Here is a 15,878-nt window from a genome sequence, read left to right on the forward strand (position 1 = left end):
TTCAATAACTCAAATAAAAAAACTCAGTTGAGTTACTCACTAATAGAGTGGAACAAGTTGAAAATAGAATATCAGGACTTAAAGACAAGGTAGAGGAATCAGAACACTCAGATAAAGACACTGAAAGAATACTAAGAAAGTACAAATGGAACAGACAAGACCTCTGGGACAATATTAAAATATAATACTATGAGTCATGGGTATAGAAGAAGAGGTACAAGTTAAAGACAAAAATAACTTATCTAATAAAATAATAGCAGAAATTTTCTATAATCTTGAGAAAGCATTATCCAGGACAGGAAACTTTTAGGACACCAAACAAACAAAATTAAAAAAAAAAAAAAAAGGAACCTCACCATAGTATGGAGGTTCCTCAAAAAACTAAAAACAGATTTACCTTGTGAGCCTGCCATACCATTCTTGGGCATATATCTGAAGGAGTATAAATCAATTAATATACAAGACAGTCACCTGCATATCCATGTTTATTGCAGCAATGTTCACAACAGCCAGTCTCTGGAATCAGCAAAGGCACCCAACAACCAATGAATTGATAAATTGAAATCAAGTCATTTGTAGGAAATAGAAGAAACTCAAGATTATCATGTTGAATGAGATGAGCCAAGCTCAAAATGACAAGTAGACACATGTTCTCACTCATTTGTGGAACCTAGACATACAATGATGATTACATGATGATAATGGGACATGAATGTGAAAGAGGGACAGTCTGTGTGTGGAGGGATCAGCAGGAGGGGGGAAGGAAAAAAGAAAGGATATTGACAGGTGAAGAGGATCAACACAAACTACATACATAAATATATATATAATATATATTACATATTATATTACATATATTATATATATATATATATTACATATATATTATATATATATATGAAGATACATAATGAAACCCACCAAATACTGTTTGCAAAAGGAGAGAGGGGAGAAATGGAATATAATGGAAGGATGAACCTGTTCCAAGTACACTGTACGAATGTGAAATTATCACAATGAACCTCCCTCATTTTATTAATGTGAGCTAACTCAAAATTATAGTAAAAGTATTTAAAAAGGAGCCTCCCCAAAGTATATTATAGTTCAATATATACATTAAGTATATATTGAAAGCTAAAAGAGAGACATGACAAGTCACATACAAAGGCAAACACATCAGAATAACAGCAGATTTCTCAACAGAAACTAAAAGCAAGGAGGACATGAAATGATACATTCGAAGTCTGAAAGAAAATAACTACCAACCTAGATCAGTATATTCAGTAAAGCTATCCTTCATAAATGAAGTAGAAATAAAAACCTTTGATGGTAAACAAAAGCTAAAAGAATTCATGACCATAAAACCAGCACTGCAGAAGATACTAAAAGGAATCTTTACACAGACGAGAGAGATAAATGCAACCAGAAAAATATGGAAACAAATAAATCTCACTAGATAAGTAAATAAGCAAATGAGTATTAGGAAATAAGCAAACATCACACAACAACAAAATGACAGGAATTACTTCAGACCTTTCAATCATAACACTAAATGTTAATGAGCTCAATTCTCCAATCAAAACACTCACACACTCAAACACACACACACACAGGTGTGTTGGATTAACAACTAATGCCATTGGGTTAGGGGCATTGGCTCAAGTGGTATATATAGACAAGGTATATATATTTAGTCAAAGTATGTTGTATACATCTATGGAAATATTACAATAAAACCCCCTTGTGTAATTAATTTGCATTAATTGAAAAGATTTTAAAGAAAAAAGTGACCTTTTTGCTTGGGTTATTTTTGAGATAGGGTCTCCCATTTTCCCTGGATCAACCTGGACAACAATTCTCCTATTTTACATTTCTTGTCATAACTGGGATGTCAGGTGTATGGCACCATGCCTAGCTTTTCCCATTGAGATGGGGGGGTCTCATAAACTTTTATGCCTGGAACCCTGGCCTGGAACCCTGATCCTCCTTATGTCAGCCTCCCAAATACCTAGAATTCCAGGCTTGATCATCATGTCTGCCTTTGTTTTCAGATTTCTAAAATGAGTTTAACTGCTTTTAAATGCTTTTACTTTGAATTTAAGTGTGAATTCTTTGAAAAACATGGAATAAAACTGAAGAAAATAAAGTTATTTCCAACAGTATTTTATTATTTGGGTAAAAACATTCATTAGTAAGTACAATATGGTGAACTTAAATGAATTCTAGATAAATCCAACATAAGTAATTATAAAATTATATTCATTTATACAACATTTATTGAAACATACTATATTTGCCAGGCCCTCTAGTAGGCATTAGGGATACAGCAATGAAATAAATAGATAAAAATCTTTGCCATAGAGAGTTTACATTCTAGAGGGGGACAGTAAATAAAATTAATGAAATATGCCTCATAGTCTTATAAGGTGATAGAACATAATGAAAATGAAAAAAAGGAAGGTATGAGCAGAGAAATCCTCTGAAAAACTTACATTTGAGTGAAGAACCGAGTGAGCCTCTACATTTATCCACGTAATCTAAACACTTCACTGGAAGTGATACTTATATCTAAACACCATCACAAGGAGTAACTCTTCCTTAGAGTGAATTTCCTGTCTCTAAAGCAAGTAGCCCATCAGGTGGTATCATCCAGCCATGTCCAGGTAGCAAATGCCATCCAAGTCCTGTGGTGTTTTCTCAGACTCACTGGTCTTAGAATTAATCACCCCCAATTCTTTTTAATACCCACTATATACAGATTTCTGTAACGTACCAGATTTCCTCACTAGTAAATGGTAGATTTTATTTATTAATTTTATTCTACATGGGCACATAGCACAAAGACTTAATCATTTTAGGCACTATTTTTTAACTGAACATATTCACAAATACAGTTAACAATAAATAGTAACACAACAATAAAGAAAGCATCTCAATTTCCAAAGTTAATTCCTGGTAACCACTAAGTAAAACTGTAACTGCCCAGATCACCCCTGAACTAGAGAACAGGGTACTCCCACCTATAAATCCTTTAAGGGTTTCTCACAGCCTATAGGAAAAAAAATTCAGATACCTCAGCAAGGCACTCAAGCCCTATAGCAGCTGAACCTTACCCACTTTCTCAGCTTCCTCTCCAACCTCTGCCCCACATTTGCCTATTAGGCAATTGTGCTTATCAGGCCTTAAAAGCCTTTGCAGAGGCTGTTCCCTTTACTCCTGAGGACCTTGCTCTCCTTCTGTATCTGGTAAATTCTTCCTCATCTGAAGAATGTTTCAACTTTGTTTCCTCTGAAAAGCTTTCTCAGATTTCCTTATGTAGAGTTATTCTATCCTCCAAGCCCTATGTTTCTATTTCTTGGCAACAATACTTATAACTTGTGGTATAACTGTTTCCTTGTCTGACTTCTCCAGTTAATGGAGAATTCTTTGAGAATAACGAACATTTTATTCATCTTTGTGCCTTTGGTGGATAACATCAGGGCCAAGCCAAGAGTAGCTACTAAATATGTCTCATTTGAGTAGATTTTAAATACTTGTTTAGGAACATTCAGTGAGATGCTGTCCCAGAGAAGACCCAAACTCAAATCTCCAGTGCACTTTTTCTACATCCCATTCTGCATTTTGGGTAAGTGTCTCACTTTTTTGAGTTCCTTTTTGTTTTTGTTTTGTTTTTGTGATATGGTCTCCACACTGGCCTTGAACTCACTATGTAACCCAGGCTGGCCTTGAACTTGTGATCTTCCTTCCTTCACCTCCAAGTTGTGGGAATTCAAACCATGCACCATGACTCACTTTGTAAAAACATACAAATCTAAACTAGTCACATCATTTATCTAAGAAGTAAAGGTCTCTGAAATCCTTGGTGATAGAATATGTATGTAGTATGCTGTGTTTCATATGGCTTTAACAATTTAAAACACAAAAATTAGCAATATGAATAACTAAATGGAAGAACTAAGTAAGTAACTTTAACTGGGGATGATTCTTCTTTGCCCACCATAGTATAATTGGCAGTGTCTGCAACCATTTTGAGTAGTTATAACTTAGAGGGTAGGGCTGCTACTGGTATCTAGTGAGTAGAAGCCAGGGTACAGCTAAACATCTATAAAGCACAGGACAGCCACCATAACAAAGAATTACCTGCCCCAAATGCCAATGGTACTGAGGTTTTTAAAAAAAATCTTTGACCTAACCCTTTTACCTCAAGAAACTAATTTTTACAGATTGCTATAATGACATTGTTATGATGGACTGTTAGGCACACATGATTGTTTCACTAAGTCAACTGCTAGGAACGCACAGCTTCTAAAGGGAACTATAAAACGCTGTACTCTGAACTAAGGTAAATATCAATCCCAAGAAAAGAGAAGGGTTGGGTTTTTTTGTTCTACACTTGATTAGTAGCAACTTGAACTCTGCTAAAACAATTAGATGATAATAAACATACTCAATCTCAGAAACATTTGAATGAATTATTAATAAGCATTAACTAAAGTATTAATGCTGATAAAATGGATAATGACTTTGGAAAGAATCACTTGGTTACTTGCCAACAAGATTACCCACCTTTGTAACATTGTAGGATTGCATACAAGAATAGGGTAGTTTAGCAAGGCATAATGTTTCATATCTGTAATCCTACCAGTTGGGAGGCTGAGGCCTTGAGGATCTTGAGTTTGGGGCCAATCTGGTCTACATAGTGAGACCCTCCCTGTCTCAAAAAACAACAACAGGAAAAAAAAAAAACATTTTAAAGTAGGGTAGATTAAAAGCCTTTAGGCTTGGTTTGTCAATGCCAAAGACAGGGTTGAAAAAACAGACTGTTTTCCCAATTAGTATAGCTATTACCAAAGTTTCAGAATGCCACCCAGCTTGAGCACATAAAAACTCTCAACACTTTAACTGAGATTTCAACCTAGATTGGAAGTCTTCATTAGTGGACAGTTTTTTACAATTTGTACAGAACAACATTTGGGCAAGAATACTGGCGAGAAGAGAGACAAACATCCTGTTCCAGTCACTTCCATGGCCACAACTATGGCACACTTAGAAACATCATCTCATCAGCAATCTCAAATTGAAATGATAGCTCCAACAAGTCTTCAGGTTCACTTGTCCATATTCAGAAAAGGCAAAGGAATAAGACACTTAGATTGTCGATAAATGTAAGCTCAGCCTGTATTCACTGCCCTTTGCAATTTGTCTGTCTTGTATAGCTAGAACAGGCCTGGATCATATAGACAGACACTCAAATTGCCAAGTCAGTAAATGAGTTCAGAAATCTACATCCATTTGCGTAATAGTAATAGTAACATTAATATCTAACATGGTGGTTAAAAATCATCTTTCTAGATTTGGACTGCCTGAATACACATACCAGCTTTGGTACAGTTCTTAAATTTCAGGCCTCTGGTTTCTTCACCTGTAAAGTAGGCCTAATAAAAGTAAACACTGTCTAGCAGACTTTTGGAAAGATTAAAGTGGAAAGTAAATGCTGCCTACTTAGCATAATATTACACATGTTAAATGCTCTAAACATTGTAGCTATTTTTGAATGCCCTATTATAATTCAGGCAATATAATAGGGTTTCTCAACCTTAGCAAAACTGACATTTGGGCCCAGAAAATTCTCCACTGTGGAGGGCTGTCCTGTGCACTGTAAGGCAGCCTATCCCTGTCTTCTACCCACCAGATGCCAGTATCATCATCCCAGTCATATAAACGTGACTGGGAGCAATATCATCCCTACTTGGTAGCCACTGAACTACACTGAGCTTTTTACAAAGATTTTATTGATTGCTTAAAACAATCAAACAAACATGCCAATGGTGTTTCTTCTATTTTACATGACAAAACTACAATTCAGACATGTTACTAACTTGTCCAAGGTGACCCAACCTGCCCAGGTTCAGCTGCTTCCATAGTCTTAATTGTGTTACCAATTCTGTAATATAGGTGATATGTGACTTCACACATCTCCATGGGCTTCTCACACACAAGAGTACCTGGAGGATATAGTGAAAAACTGTCACCTCTACATACCTGTCTGATGATCTCAGAAATCCTATCTCATTCCTATAAGCCTTACCATAATATGGCTATGTAAGGCAACAGTTTTGGCAAATCCCACCTGGAGAGGATAAATAAACAAAAATAGCATTATCATACAAATACACTCAGGAATGTGAATTTATAATCTATTAGGTCCCAACTTAATTCTGTCTTCTTCCTCAGTATCCCTGCCAAATCCTTCATCAAGTAATATGGATGCTTGTTCACACAGGCTTCTTTTATTTCTACAAACAGCACCCTATCCCTGGCCCTCACAAGAGCCCCTCTGTGGATGCTGGAATGGCCTTCTCTGTATGGCAATCCAGTTTACTCAGCATCCTGCTGCCAGAACAATCTTTCATAGTAATAAAATTTATGACGTTACATACCTGCTAGAAAAGTACCAACAAATCTTTTTCTTTTCCTAAATTTCACTAATTGACATCCAAGGCCCCCAAAATGCTCTCTTCTCTTCCCCTTGTTGTGCCATCTCCACCCCTCCCATGAAAATCCTCATTATCCCACATATTTGCTGAATGAAAGCCTGTTTCTCTGTTCTCTCATCCTATGGCTTCCTTGTTTTTTAATGCCCTCCTTTATCTGTGTCTCTCTGTCAAAATCATGGCCACTCTTTCAGGTCCAGCTGAGTTGAAGCCCCTCTACAAAGCATTCTCTCACTATTGCAGCCTCAAGACCTTTCTATTTAAAGGTGTCTATGGCCCTGATGCCAATCCTGTACCACCTTGTGTCTTGACTTTAACTCTCAGATATCTTATATAGTCTCATATTTCTCAAATGGATCATCATTATGTTGCATGCTGGTGCCATATCTTGCACTTATGGCTATGCTCAAAGAAGGTCCTCAATGTGTCCCTATAAATGGGCTCCATAGAATTCTCCAGTTGCTGTAGAAATATATGTAATTCTTCAGAGAAAAATGTGCCTCTTATCTTATCTTTATGTCTGTGGCTCCACTCAGTATGAGGTTAACTCATGTTCACTGCTACTGGAAACACCATCACAAGCACACCTGATTTTTTGCCAACTCATTTCCAGCTGGGGCCCTTTCCTTACACTAAGCTTTCAAATCTCCAAGTCTCCTTTCCTTATCAGCACACCTTGCCTTACTTCTATACCATGGTCTTTGACACTAACCTTCCTTGGGAGTACACCCAAATTACCATGCTGAGGTTGGTTCTTTATGGCCTTTTTACTGGCATCTCTGGAAATGGAAATTATGACATCATCCAAATCAATGATCCCCAAACATACTGAGGATAAAATCACTTGTGTGCTTACTAAACATCCCAATTCCTAGGTATTGCCAGATCTACTGCATCAAAATATCCAAAATAAAAGCCTAGGAATTAGAAAAATTAACAAGCATCCCAGGCAATTCTTATGATCAAATGAGTACGAAAACACTCATATAAAGTAGTGGGCAATATTTTACCAACTGATTTGATGAGATATACAGGTTCAGTTGCAAATCAGGAATTAGGTGTCTAGAGAAAGACCACTGATTTCAGGGGATTAGTAGCATTTCTTCTTACCAATTTCTATTTTCCAGCTATTAATATAAGGAAATATGTTTTACTGGCAGACTATTAATATAGAAAGTAGCTATGGTATTTTAAACAAGCCACTTAGGAACTCTGAATTTCAATTTCCTCATTTATATATCTAAAAACAGGGACAGTTGGACCAGATGAGTAGTTCTCTTTCTCTCATTTTTTAAAATTCAGTAGTTCTTTTTGATGGATACTCACTAGAATCAACTAGAATCACTTGAAAAGCTTTTAAAACATACCGCCTCTAAGGATTCTAATTTAATTGATCCAAGTGATTCTATTGTGTAACTAAGGTTAAAATAAAGTGAACAAGTGATTGTTAAGATGCCTTCCAGTTCTGAAATAACTCTTTGATTTAAAAATTCTATCATTCAAAACATTCTGTGTCAATGTTAGATATTTATTTTATGCCATATATAAAATATATGCTTTTTATTCCACTCTTTTTTCAATATCATTTTTTAGATCTTTGATATTCATGTAGGAAAGAGGCTGAATAATTCTCATCTATTTTAAGAGTTGTTACAACCATGTAAAAATAAGAGTGTAAAAAAGTCATTTAAAATCTATAGGTCAAAAGACATGTGAAAAGCAACAACCAGCTGCTAATTAAGCCAAAGATAGAAATGTAAATGTCCATTCCTCGAGTTTTTCAAGTAATATTTCTTGTTGAACACCTGCTAGCTAGCAGCTCCTATGCTAGTTACCTGAGATACATTAGTAAATGAGCAACAGAGTACAAGCCCACTTGGAAAAATAAACATTGGGCCAATGTTACAAACATGACAAGGAACACAAAGGAATGTAGAGAGCTACTGAACACATAAAAGGGAACTAAACCTATTCTGCTCAGCAAAGGCTTGTAGGAGCAAGTGACACTTGGTGTCAAACCTGATAAAATGATTTGGAATTAAGTGTGTATATCAGGGCAGAGTGAACAACATATTGAAAGGACCTGAAGTGGAAAGAGATTGGGATATAGTAGGAAGAGAAAGAACATCAAAAGAACTGAAACTAGTAAGTGAAGGAGAAAATGTCACAAATGAGGACTATGCAGGACCAAGTAACAGAATTTAGAGTTTACTCTAAGTGCACTGGGGAGTCACTGAATATTTTAAGTAGAGTGCTAAAGTGATAGGACTTACATACTTAAAGGTCACTATTGTGATTGGAGTGCAAAGATGCCCAAATGGATTCAGAGAAAACAGCCTGTCAGGAGATACATGAAGGACTAAAATAATGGGAACAGAGATGGAAAAAGATAGATTCGAGCTATCCATTTTAGGAAACTCAGAAGAACCTGGTGTTTGATAGGCTATGAGTGGTTAGTACCATAATGAGTCAAGGTTTCAGACTTGACGGAGTAGATGGTCATGTCATTTACTGATAAGGAACCCTGAAGGAAGAGAACTTCAGTACAAAGATGATGAGTTCAGTCTGGGACACAAGGAGTTTGAAACACCTGTGAGTTAATCAATGGGAGGTCTTGAGTAAAATTTGTCTAGAACTCAAAAGAGAGCTGCACTATAGTTACAAATTGAGAGTGGTCAGCGTCAAGGTGATAACATGAGTCACCAGAGGTGACTGAAATTACCTATCATGTGATGGGTGCTACAGAAGTCTCTTTGGCTATATATTCACTGTACCCACGTGGCTCAGTTCTAACAAATGCAACTACATACGTGCAAGGCCTGAATTTTACTTCTGCTGACATGAAAACTATACTGGAAATCCCTATAATGGATCACAGCAGGTATGTTTCATCTCTGTTCTACCTGAATTGGTTTATCTGCCAATTCAACTCAAAATTAAAAATTCTTCTAAAAGTAGAACTAACTAGAACTTTGTTCTAAAAAAAAAAAGACTTCAACAAAAAGTATCTCTTAACCTATTATTTAAGGGTTAAAAATAAAATTCACAAGTTGAAATATATTTACATTCATTTCACATTCTTTTAAATATCATTGATCAAGACAATCCAGGGATAAAATTGCAGATTTTATGCTTGCTTATTGTCATGGTGATGTGAACTTGATAATTTACCGAGTTGTAATCACAGAGGCCAAGTTGTGTTAGGCTCGTGTCACATGTAAAAAGGTTCTTGAGCCATGATTTGTTTTCAAAATGTACTTTGTAGCTTAAAAGAGTACTGCTAAGATTTCTATTTGAAAGTTCACTTGACACCATAAATAATTACCTATTAACCTAATGAAGATTGACATTTCTAAGATTTGACCCTCCTCCAATTATTCTTTTTCTTTTCTCCCTTCCTTTTTCTTTCTTTCCTAACTTTTTCCTTCCACACATTCCCCCTCTCTTTATTCCTTTTTTTCTCTTTCTCTCCTTTTCTTTTTTCTTCCATCTTTTCTTCATTCTCCAAATCGTTTCTCCCTCAAAGCTTTTACGGAATGAGACAGGGCACACATAAAATTTGCACACCACATACAATATTTACTGTCTGCTTTGTAAAGCACTCCAACATAACCACACCATTAATACTAAAAGTAGAAGAGCTCTCATTGATCATCTTATCTAATTCACCCATTTCACAAATCAAAAATAGGAAATATCAATTCCATTGATGTATATGAGAATCATCTTAAGGTTTATTTGTCCACAATGTTAGATTTCATACAATAATGGCAGACCCTCATTTGTATTATTTTATTAACTCAGCAGGCCTAGAACTGTACTGACCAGTACAGACACCCACTTGAACACGTGGCAAGTCAGCCCTTGAAATATAAAAAATCTGAATTGAGATGTGTTGTAAGTATAAAATACATATAAGATTTTGAAGACAGTGTCTTAAAATGTTAAAATATCTCTAGTGATTTTTCATGGTGAAATGATAATGTTTTGAATATATTGGGTTGAGTAAAATATATTATTAAAATTAATTTTACCCATCTCTGTTTACCTTTTTAATGTAGCTACTAGAAAAAAAATTACATTAAATATGTGCTACACATTCTTGACTCGTTTATAGTTCTACTGAACAGAGAGGGTCCAGAAAAATACTGCCTATCTTATAAGGTTTTATTAGTTAGCTAACATTTCAGGCCTTTGTAAATTCCTAAGTTCATCCAACATTGATAAGGTAAAGAAATTCATTCACCTACAAAAAAAAGTGAATCACATGTCCTGAAGGATGCTAATAATGTTCTGGCTAAAGATCCACAATTTCCCACAAAGTAATGATTTGTCTATGGTCACAGATCATTAGACAGAGATGATAGCAGGGCCCAGGGCTAATAATTTGCTCTTTCACCTTTTATCATAGCGTTCCATGAACAAAATTGTAAAATGGTCTTCAATGGCTGCAAAACTGATTTCAACAAATATTTGAATACCCAATAATAGTAGCCAGGCATTTTGCAAGGCAGTAGTGATTAGGAGGCCTACGTTTTATCATTTTAATGTCTGGGGAACTTTCTTTGAGTTCTAAATGAAAAACAAAATTACTTTCATCACACATTTCTTATATTCATAACTTAAGTGTAATCATATCCATGCAGGCATGTTTTCTTAATTATAAAACTCTAAACTGCATATTTGATCCATGTGAAGTTATTAAATTCTGTTAATAAACAGATGAGAATATTCCAGAAAATAAAATGTGAAGTTGTTTTTAATTAAAAACTTCTGTTAACACTATCACGGTAATATGAAACATTAATTTTGGCCAGGCATGCTGACACATGCCTGTAATCCCAGCTATGCAGCAGGTAGAGGTAGAAAGATTGATGTCCAAGTTCTGCCCCAGGCAAAAATGTGAAACCCTATCTGAAAACTAAACCCAAGCAAAGAGGGCTGGGTGTAGTTCAAGTGGCAGAGTGCTTGCCTAGCAAGTAAAAGGCCCTGAGTTCAAACCCCTGTCATTCTTTGACTCGAAAGTCATTATCAAAATGTTTTCCCAAAACATACATATTTTTCTGATCAAAATTTAAAGCTTAAAGATGAAGTGTACTATGCAAAATGTGCTATTATAGTTTCTCTTTACAGAACCAGATTTTGACATCTACTGATATTATTATATGGGCATGTATGCTCATTTGTTAGTAAACAGAAAATTTTAGGGTTTTTTTATTATGGAAAACATTTATAAATTTCTCTGGTGCACTTATGGTAATTGTACTTTGGCCAAAATTCTTGGTTGCAAGTGTATTAATGGAATTACTTTACAGAATTTAAATCTCAGGACACTGTTACATAGTTCTCTTTTTCTATTAACATCTTGGTTTTATTTACTTCTTATGTGTATTGTCAGTGAGGAAACCTGTCCTTGAAACCTTAGAGTAAATTCTAATTTCTTCTGATCTTCTTCCAGTATAATGATAAAGTCAACATGTTAATATTTTGATTAAACATATACATCTATATTAGTAAATTTGGGGGTTATTTTTAAAAATCAGATTTTGGTATATAAGCCATGTTAGCTTCATAATGTGGTGTTTCTTACATAATTTTTCATAACTTTCTATGAACCATACTAGTTCAAATATAGAAACTGTCCATTCTTTGTATTAGTTAGAAAGAAGTCAGTAGTAAAAAAAAATCACTCAGGCGGGCACCTTTTAAAATAGTATCTTTCTTGGTTCAACATATGCAAATCATTAAATGTAACACAGAACATTAACAGAAGCAAAGACAAAAACCACATGATCATTCCAATAGATGCAGAAAAACCCTTCAACAAAATTCAAAATCCTTTCATGATAAAAGGTCTGATGAAACTAGGAATAGAAGGAATGTACCTCACATAATAAAGGCTATATATGACAAACCTATAGCCAACATCATACTAAATGGGAAAAAACTGAAACTATATCTTCTAAAGTCAGGAATGAGACAGGGGTGTCCACTCTTTCCACTCTTATTCAACATAGTATTGGAATCCCTAGCAAGAGCAATAAGATAGAAAAGAAGAAATAAAAGGAATTTAAATAGAAAAGGAAGAAGTCAAGATGTCCCAATTTGCAGATAACATAATCTTATACCTAAAAGTCCTAGAAAACCCCACCAAAAGACTCCTAGACATCATAAACAGCTTCAGCAAAGTAGCAGGATACAAAATCAATTTAGAAAAATCAACAGCCTTTCTATATACCAACAATCAACAGACTGAGAAAGAATACAGGAAAACAATTCCATTTATAGTAATCTCAAAAAAATAAAATACCTAGGAATAAACTTAACAAAGGAAGTGAAAGACCTCTACAATGAAAACTATAAACCACTGAAGAAAGAAATCGAAGAAGATTACAAAAGATAGAAAGATCTCCCAAGCTCATGGATTGACAGAATCAATATTGTGAAAATGTCTATACTACCAAAAGCAATCTAAATGTTTAATGCAATCCCCTTGAAATTCCAAAGGCATTTATCATCAAGATTGAAAAATCAACCCTAAAGTTCTTTTGGAAGCACAAAAGACTGCAAATAGCCAAGGCAATACTGAGCAAAAAGAGCAACACTGGAGGTATCACAATGCCTGACTTCAAACTACACTACAGAGCCATAGCAATAAAAGTAGCATTTGCACTGGCACAAAAACAGATATGAAGAACAGTGGAACAGAAGAGCCAGATATGAATTCACACAGCTATGAATGCCTACCTGATTTTTGACAAAGGCACCCAAAGCATATGATGAAGAAAATTTCAACAAATGTTGTTCGGAAAACAAACTGAAACTAGATCCATGTTTGTCACCCTGTACAAGTATCAACTCAAAGTGGATTAAGACCTTAATATAAGACCTGAAACTTTGAAGATAGAGCAGAAAAGAGCAGGGAATACACTGGAATTAGTAGGCATAGGCAATGACTTCCTCAGTAGAACTCAAATGGCTCAGCAACTAAGAGAAAGGATTGACAAATGGGATTACATGAAACTAAAAATCTTCTGGAAAACAAAAGAAATTGTCACCAGATTGAAGAGGCCACCCAGAGAATGGGAGAAAATCTTTGCCAGCTATACATCTGACAAAGGATTAATAACAAGGATATACAGGGGGCTCAAAAAACTAAAAAAAATCAATGACTCAATAAAGAAATGGACAAATGAACTGAATAGAACTTTTTCAAAGGAAGAAGTCCAAATGGTTAAAAAACACATGAGAAATGCTTAGCATCCCTGGACATAAGAAAATGCAAATCAAAACCAGGCTAAGATTCCACCTCACTCCTGTTAGAATGGCTACCCTCAAGAACACAAAGAACAACAAATGTTAATGAGGATATGGGGGAAAAGGAGACCTCATACACTGCTGGTGGGAGTGAAAATCAGTACAACCACTATGAAAAACAGTATGGAGGCTCCTCAAAAAACTAAAAATAGTATTGCCATAAGATCCAAAAATTCCACTCCTAGAAATATACTCAAAGGAATGTAAGTCAGGTTACAATAAAGGCACCTGCACACCCATGTTTATTGCAGCATTATTCACAATAGCTAAACTACGGAAACAGACAAGATGCCCCACTACTGATGAATGGATTAAGAAAATGTGGTATTTATATACAACTGAATTTTATTCCATCATAAAGAATGAAATTTTGTTGTTTACAGGTAAATGGATGGAACTGGAGGCCATCATCTTTCTTGATGATGGCTAAGTGAGTTTACAGGTTCAGAAGGCCAAAAGCTACATGTTCTCTCCCATATGTGGAATATAGACCTAATTCAAATACAGTAATATTATGAAAAACAGGTTATACTAAGGGAAGGTCACATACAAGAGAGGGAGGTAAAAGAAGGAAGTTAAGAAGGTGAATATGGTTGATGTACTTTCTATGCAAAAATGAATATAAAAATTTTAAACTTGTTGAAATCACCATATGAAAAGGGACTAAGGTAGAAAAAAGAAAAGCAGAGGAGATGAACCAATTCAGGTATAATACAAATATACATGGAAATATCTAAAGGAAATTCCCTGTATAGCTGTCTTAAACAAAGAAAAATGTCATTTTTTTCTTTTACAAAATCAGAGAACAGGTGGGCAAAACAAGCCCTACTGGGAGGTTGGTACCAGTGGGAGGGGGGAGGATGTGGGGAAAGGGTGTAGGAGGGTGAATATGGTGCAAATACTGTGTTGAAACTATCCCAGAAATGGGGAGAGGGAGGGTAAAGGAGAATGAAGGGGGGAGTGAATTCAAGTCTGGTATATTTGATATATTTTAAGAACTTTTATAATTGCCACAATGCAATGTACACCCAGGACAACAATAATAAATGAAAATATAAATAAAATAAAATAGTATCTTTCCAAAAATCTTTTCAAGTTCTTCTATATTTATTAGTTTTCTATTTCCTTTCCTTGAGTAACTCTTTTCATTCACTTTTGCCAGATACAGTCTTCTTTAGATTTTCAAATTTACTGATATTAAACTGCCCATAACATTCTCTTTAAAAGGTTTTATTTCTCATTTTTTCATTTCTGTGTTTATGTCCCCTTTTTTGTTCCTGTAGTTCTATATTTTACTTTGTTTCTCCTTTTTTCTTAATCAGACTTACTAATCTTTTATAAGAAGTCATGTTTTATTTAGTTTTTTATTAATTTTTTAAAAATTTGTTTCACAATTTCAAATTCTGTCTTCATTAATCTGTTCCTGTTTGCTTTTCTTAGTCTCTTAATTTGTTCTTTTCTTTTGTCTCTTAATTTGAATTTTTTAAGTCATAAATTTTCAATATTTCTATTTTGAAAATAAGTAAATAATGTTTTAAATATCCAGTGAGAAGGGGAGAAAAAAGTAAAAAAAATTTGTTTCTTTTTTAATTTTTTTTACTGTACACTCTCCTATATCTTTTGACTTCTTTCCAAAATATAATCTTGCAACATGGTATTTCTCACTCTCACTCTGCCCAGCAGACCCTTCTGCTGCTTCTCAGCCCACTCTGCTCGGCATGTTAGCCTACCACAGCGTCTTTCCCTGGGTAGACAGGTGTCAAAATTGGAATAAGTGGTGAAACAGAACAAGATAGTCTGGAAATTGTGGAAGGAAGAACTAAAAAACATGTAAGCAATCTATTTGGCAACTCATCTGATGCCTTAATTTGGAGGAAGATTTAAATGCTGATTATGTCCCCCTTGCAAGGGAAGGAGATGGAGATTGGGGAGACACACAATCATGTTTTCAGAAGTCAACTACCAAGGGAACATCTAGGCTTTGAAGGAAGAGAGTTGTACATATGTGACAGTGACCACAGCTGTGGCTCCTTGAAAAAGGAGATTCAGCCCTGTATTATAATTATC

Source organism: Castor canadensis, chromosome 4, assembly GCF_047511655.1.
Source record: "Castor canadensis chromosome 4, mCasCan1.hap1v2, whole genome shotgun sequence".
Taxonomy (NCBI): Eukaryota; Metazoa; Chordata; class Mammalia; order Rodentia; family Castoridae; genus Castor; species Castor canadensis.